This window comes from Meleagris gallopavo, chromosome 3 (genome assembly GCF_000146605.3).
Source record: "Meleagris gallopavo isolate NT-WF06-2002-E0010 breed Aviagen turkey brand Nicholas breeding stock chromosome 3, Turkey_5.1, whole genome shotgun sequence".
Lineage (NCBI taxonomy): Eukaryota > Metazoa > Chordata > Aves > Galliformes > Phasianidae > Meleagris > Meleagris gallopavo.
In genome coordinates, this window is record NC_015013.2 from 3,190,410 (window position 1) to 3,197,265 (window position 6,856).

Here is a 6,856-nt window from a genome sequence, read left to right on the forward strand (position 1 = left end):
AAAAAAAAAAAGAAAATTAGGACAGAGTAAAATTACTATAAACTACTAAAGGACATACCACCAGGGGGACAGGGTAATTTCCATGTAACTCAAATAGTTGAATTTTTCATATTTTTGTATTTACTGACAATAAACTTCAATATTTATAACTTCATAAACTCACTTGGCACAGGCCGTAGTCCAAGAAGTAGAACTTTGAACATTTTGTTTTATTGGTTTATCAGAATTACAGAAGGCAGGGGGACAGTCTTAGTGACCTAGCTGAGATGTCCTCATCTAATTGATAAAGACAGGCTCCTTGTGTAGTACTGGAGCAGAATAGCTAAGGTAAGCTTCCCCAGAGTCATATGGGGCTATGGTGAGAGGCTGCATCAGGCCAACTTAAAGCAACAACAAAAAAAATGATAACAGGAAGTGTAACAGCAAAATTCAGTATAAGATGGACACTGTTTGCATACTCTGAATGCACATTTTCTTTAATAGCTTCATTAACTTAGTAGAGGCAAAAAGGAAGTTTTCTTGTCTGAACACTCTCGTCACATTTTTTCCACACTATGTAATTAGCTAAAACAATTCAATTTGTAAAATGAACAAATTAAATTAACTTGACTCAACTCGAATCTGACATGCATCCATAGCCATTTGTCTCTATTAGGCAGATTATGAGTTATCTAGTGCTACTGCACTTGCCAGAGCTGTACAGTGAAATTATTACTGCCGTAAAATCTTTAAAAAATCAGACTTGGTCTGTCTAGCTACCTGAAAGTATGAGATCTTTACCTTTTTCTCAGGAGCATAAAATAACATTTTGTGCACTTCCACACACTTTCAGTGTTCTAAAACAGAATTTATTTATTGTTTCTATGAAGCCATTTGCACCTTTCAACTGCACAGCAGATGGCAATTATAGAATAGAATCACAAAATCATAGAATCTAAATCTTCCCTCTCCTAGTTTAAAACTTTGTACTATCACTATCTGCCGATGTAAAAAGTCAGATGCCCTCCTGTTTATAAACTCCCTTTTAAGTACTGAAAGGCTGCTGTAAGGTCTCCCTGGAGTCTTTTCTTCTCTAGGTGGAACAAGCCAATTCTCTTAGTCTGACTTCTTAAACTGAAGTGCTCCAGCCATCTAATCATCTTCATGGTCTTCCTCTGGACCTGCTTCAAGAGCTCCACAGCCCTCTTGTGCAGAGAGCCCCTAGAGGCCTACAACTTGGATGAAGTACTCCAGGTGGGGCCTCACAAGAGCAAAGCTGTACTTTCCAGAGACTGTTATGTCTCTCAGAATAAACCTGTGCACAATTCATGGAAGTACAGAAACTCTGGCATCAGGGGACTAAAAACTGCCACTAACATAAGTCAGTGGGAAGACAAAGCATAAACAGAGGTTGGGATGGGGAGCAGGAAGATATTCTGACGCCTCTGGGAGACACCTGACATTGGACAGATCCACTGCTGGGATTCTACTGAAGCAGCCCACTCACCTTAGTGCTCCATTTTGCTGAATGTAGATTTCCTGCAGAAATTATCACACCTATCTGACAGAAACAGACCCCAGGGATTTTCAACCTTCTATGAGAGCACTCCTATGTCTCTGATGGAGACATCACGCATCCTTTGTCTCAGGTACTCCAGTTTCTGTACTGTGTGTCTGGATGCATATTTCCAAAATGCTTTCTAAATTTTTTATTCAGAAATGCTAGGTTTGCACTGACTCAAGTCACGACTGGGAATAAGTCCCAAGAAGACCAAAATATACTTAGGCAAAAAGATAACATGATGTGAAACAGCAAGCCCTTCACTCCTCCAAATTTTGTCTGAAAGAGCAGGAAGCTTCATAATTCATTTTATAAAGGGAGTAGAATCACACAACAGTTCAGGTTGAAAGAGGTCTCAGAAGATCATCAAGTCCATCCTTTTGTGGGAAAAGGGACACTAGATGAGATCTAGTGTCTCTAGTTGGCATCCTGAAAATCATTGGTGAAGGGGATATCACCATGCCCCTGGAGAGATTATTCTAGTGACTGATAGTTCTCATTGTAAAACACTTCTTTTCTACCATCAGCACAAAACCTTTCCCAGTGTAGTCGCTGCCTGTTGTCTTCTCTATGCGGTTCCTTGCAAAGACAGAGCTCTCGTTTTCTTTCAGGAGCTCTTTTTAAGTTCTGTGATGAGGTCTCTCTTAGGCCTTCTCCAGAGTGAAAAGTCCTAGCCTGTTCAGTCTTTCCTCATAGGAGAGGTTTTCTAGCCCTTTGATCATCTTTGTGGCCCTTTTTTGAACAGGAGAAAGAGACACAAACTCTTCAGAAACCATTTCTGCCATTTGTGGAGCTGGAAGCAAATTCAAACAACTCCAAGTAGACAGTATCTGTCAGATTACAGTCCATAGGGAAAAGGAGAAGCTAGAGTAGAGAAATGAGTAGAGTAGAGTAGAGTCTTCTATTTGCCCCAGCACATCTCATCTTGGAGAAGGGAAGGCTGTGGGGAGACCTGATGGTGTCCTTTCAGTATCTAACGGGGGCTATAAGAAGGAAAGGGACAGACCATTTAGCAGGGTCTGTGGTGACAGGACAACAGGAAATGGTTTCAAACTTGAATGGGGGAGATTTAGATTGGATATAAGAAACAAGATTTTCACAGTGAGGGTAGTGAAGCACTGGAACAGGTTGCACAGAGAGGTGGAAGATGCCTTCTGTTTGGAGACATTCAAGGTCAGGCTGGACCAGGTTCTGAGCAATGTGATCTAGCTGTAGATGTCTGCTCGTTGCAGGGGAGTTGGACTAGATGATCTCTGAAGGTCCTTTCCAACTAAACAATTCTGTGATTCTACAACAAGAACATACTTGTTTCTAAATTTCAGCATTGTCCTTTAATATAACCGATCCCCCAGGTACTAGGCAAGTGAAATATCAAACATTTAAACTGTTTGTACACTACCAAATATATATATATATTTTTACTTTCAGGCCCGTGTGCTCGCATGCATGTCCTACCTGAATCTTGTAAACAATTTTAAAAAACCCTGCTTTTAGACTCTTCTGTCCTTAGAACTTCTGCCTTGTTTGTCCCAATAGAACTACCCATATGCACAGGGACACATATTTTAGCACAATACAAATGAGATTGCAGTTTTTAGAGCTGTTGGATGAGGCGAACTTTAAACAGAGAGGAGTTTGTAACTCTGCTGCAGAGCTCCATTAAGGCTTGGTGCCACAAACCGAACACTTGGAATAATGACAAAATGCTAATATCTGCTGCATAATGCAGTGAGCATTCTCAGTCCTATGCTACCTGGGCAGAATTAAGGAATCCTATCTGCCAGATATGTTTTTAAATGAGATGACTCTCCAGATCTTACCCTGGATACAAGTTTACATTTTCACAATTAATATGCATCTCCATCTGAAGAGGAAGATCCCACTGCCATTCTGTATTGTGTAGTAAGGAACACATACATTTGCAGCTTTCAGGTGTTGTGAAACAGAAATTCTGCAACAACTTGAATTAAATTTAAAAAACTTAAAAAAAAATAATTAAGAGCAAAGTATCCCTCATGTATTTATATTAATTTTCAATCGTCATCCAACTTCATGGCATCTTATATTCTTCTGAACTCCTCTTAGACCAGTGCCTATACTGACAACACTAACCTTCCTAAAAAAGTTGACTGGATAAAGCCAGAGGTTCTGGGTGGAAGTGTTGATGCTTTCGGTTGCTGGGATGGCAGGAGATGTTTGGACTTTTTCCTCAAAAAGGTGACAAGATAGGCCTATCACAATTTGGGGTTATAGATGCATCCCTCACACTCTTGACCTACAGAAGAGGATGAAAATGAACTAAAACAGTCCAACGTTTCCCTGTAATTCCAATCCTCAGCATCCAACTTCCTCCTGCCCTGTCCTGCCATTGCTGCATGCTGTAGAGAAACCCTTTAATTCAAAGTCATGCTTTTTCATTTATCTGTGCAATTATTTCAGGCAACTGCTGAGCAATGCTGATAGCATTTTTAAAACCTGGCTTTGTACACATCTCTACTTTGATGGATTTACGTAAGCAAAACAGTGGTACTTAGTGGATTTCGCTGTGAAGATGATGGCTTTAAAATCAAGTAAAATATTGCATGTAACTGGGATGGTTGTATGCTCAATAGTCACACTGAATCCTTCAATCACGTCCCTTTCTAAAAACACCAGAACAAACAGATGCGAGAGGTAAGGTAACAGGCTCAACAACTGTGTGTGCAACAGATGAAAACATTTCATTGGCACCTTGGTGGAAAACATTGGTGACCAGAGGACATCACAACACATACAAAGGTCAACACATGCTCTGAAACAAAATTTTCAGAGAACTGCTCCAGCATTAGAAATACAAGAAGCTCAGTTCTAACGGGACCACTTGTCCAGAGGTTTTTGACACAACAGATTTACAAGAAGCATCAGTAAGGAGAGCTCCTGAGGCAATAAAAGCAGGTAATAAAGTAGTATGTTAAGAAAACAATACTGGACTTTGGGTGATGCTCAGAGGTGATTTACTCAGGTTATTTACCTACTAATTGTTTTTGCAGATATTTATTTGCCTAGCAAATGAACAATTCATGCTCCCCATGAGAAAGCACTCCACTATTCAGTACACCTTCCGCTTCTGCCAAATTTCTCACCATTATTCTGCTGCAACTACTAGCAGCTACACAGAAATATCAGGAGAAAATAAAGCTATGGAGTTCATTTTACAGCATCACTGCTGCTGACAGGATTTTGTTTCTGTGCAGTTATTTTCATGCTGTGAAAGGACGTTGTTACTCACAAAGCATACTTATTCTGCAAGCGCTACAAACAATAAATCCCTCTGCCAGATCACAGAATGGTTTGGTTTGGAAAAGAACTTAAAGACCACCTAGTTCCAACCCCTCTGCCACAGGCAGGAACATCCACTAGGTCAAAGCCCCATCCAGCCTGGCCCTGAACATCTCCAGGGATGGTGCATCCACGACTTCTCTGGGCAACTTGTTCTAGTGCCTCATCACCCTCTGAGGAAATAATGTTTTCCTAATGTCTAATCTACGTCTACTCTCTTTTAGTTTAAAACCATTACCCCTTGTCCTACATACTTCTGTAGTCTCTCCCTTCTGTAGTCTCTTTCTTACGAGCCCCCTTTAAGTACTGGAAGACCACTATAAGGTCTCCCTGGAGCCTTCCTTTCCTCAGGATGAACAAGCCCAGCTCCCTCAGCCTGTCTTCATAAGAGAGGTGCTCCAGCTCTCTGACCATCTTCGTTGGCCATCCTCTGGACCTGTTCCATCTATTCTGAAGTACTGATGATGAGCCCAGACAGCTTGCTGTTCAGTATAATCTTGCCCCTCCTGGTCAGTTGCATCCCATCCCACGTCAGCATGCCCAGCATACCAAAGGTAGAACCCAAAGCCCTGTGCACAACACCATACATGCAGCCATCATCTTGTTTTCTTCCTTCTGCCTGGTTCCTAGTCTCCAAGCAGAGGACAGAAGGGAACGCTACCCGTTGTTCGTTTTTTTTTTTCAAATTTCTTGGAAGCAACACAAGATTTCCCATATCTGTAATTTTTCTAAGTATCACACAGTCACAGGGTTGGAAGGGAACTCTGGAGATTGAGTCCAAACCCCCAACAAAGAAACTTCCCTAGAGAAGGCTGCACAGGAATGCATCCAGGCAGGTTTAAATATCTTCAGAGAAGGAGACACCACAATCTCTCTGGGCAGCCTGTTCCAGCACTCTGCCACTCACACAATAAAGTTCTTCTTCAAGCTTAGACTGAATTTCCTGTGCTCCAGTTTGTGACTGTTGCCCCTTGTTCTGTCACTGGACATTACTGAAAAGAGCTTGGCCTCACCCTCTTGACACTCACCCTTCAGATAGCTGAGCTGTGTTGATAAGATCTCCTTGGTCTTCTTTTCCAGGCTATGTCATCCCAGGTTTCTCAGCCTTTCCTCATAAAGAAGATGCTCCATGTCCCTAACCAGCTTTGTCATCAGCAAACTCACTGAGGGTAGACTCTTCTCTCTTCAGCTATGTCACTGATGCTGATATTGAACAAGACCAGGCCCAGAACTGACCACTGGGGAACACTGCTAGATACCATTCTCCAAATGGATGATACTGGAGACAGTGTCGTAAGCCTTGCTGAAGTCAAGGTACACAACATCCACAGCTCTCCCCGTGTCTACCCAGCTGGTGATGTCAGAGAAGGCTACCAGACTGGTCAAGCATGATTTCCCCCCCACAGTTTTGCCTGTTACAATTATACCCACCTTATTCAGCAGTAGGCCCACGTTTTTCCGAGTTTTCCTTTTGATTCTGGTTTACTTAACGAAGGCCTTCTTACTGTCCTTGATATCCCTTGCCAAATTTAATTCCAAGCAGGTCTTAGTATGGCACTCTTATATCAGAAGCCAGCACTGTGTATCAGCTGATCTCTCACTGTGTATCAGCTGTCTGAAACAGCAAAAGTATTGTTATAAATGAATAGATTTCTATGGTGTTGTAGTGCACATAAAGCTGAAATGTTCTGCACTTATGCACTATGCTTGAAGAAGCTTTTCATAAGATTCACACTGGAGAGGTATATTTATTATTAAGTGCTTCTTGTTTTACTGAAGGAGATCACATTCCAACATTATCTATCAGAGAGTATAAGTCCTTCTATTAAATGCAGTTACTGCAGATGCTGTTTTTTCCAAGTACCCAGCGCGCACAGCTCAATCCAGTGTCTGGTCATGCACAGGTATTTACTATGAAAAGCAGCTAGAAATACATATATGTGTATTTATGACAATATATGTGTAATCTAAGCTGAAAAAGGGAACACATTATTCTTT

The 6,856-nt window shown here is 41.4% G+C and overlaps 1 protein-coding gene across 2 annotated transcripts in view; it reads right to left on the reverse strand.

Moving 5' to 3' along the window:
* The window catches only part of KCNG2 (potassium voltage-gated channel modifier subfamily G member 2), a 64,488-nt gene that overhangs the window by 37,258 nt on the left and 20,374 nt on the right, over nucleotides 1–6,856 (reverse strand). The window contains exon 1 of one of the 2 annotated variants that reach the window (XM_031552719.1): nucleotides 6,290–6,838. The exons of the other annotated variant lie outside the window; for it this stretch is intronic. The gene's annotated coding sequence lies outside the window, so the exon portion shown is untranslated. Of the gene's footprint in view, nucleotides 1–6,289; nucleotides 6,839–6,856 lie in introns of those variants that run through there. 2 annotated transcript variants of the gene reach the window in all.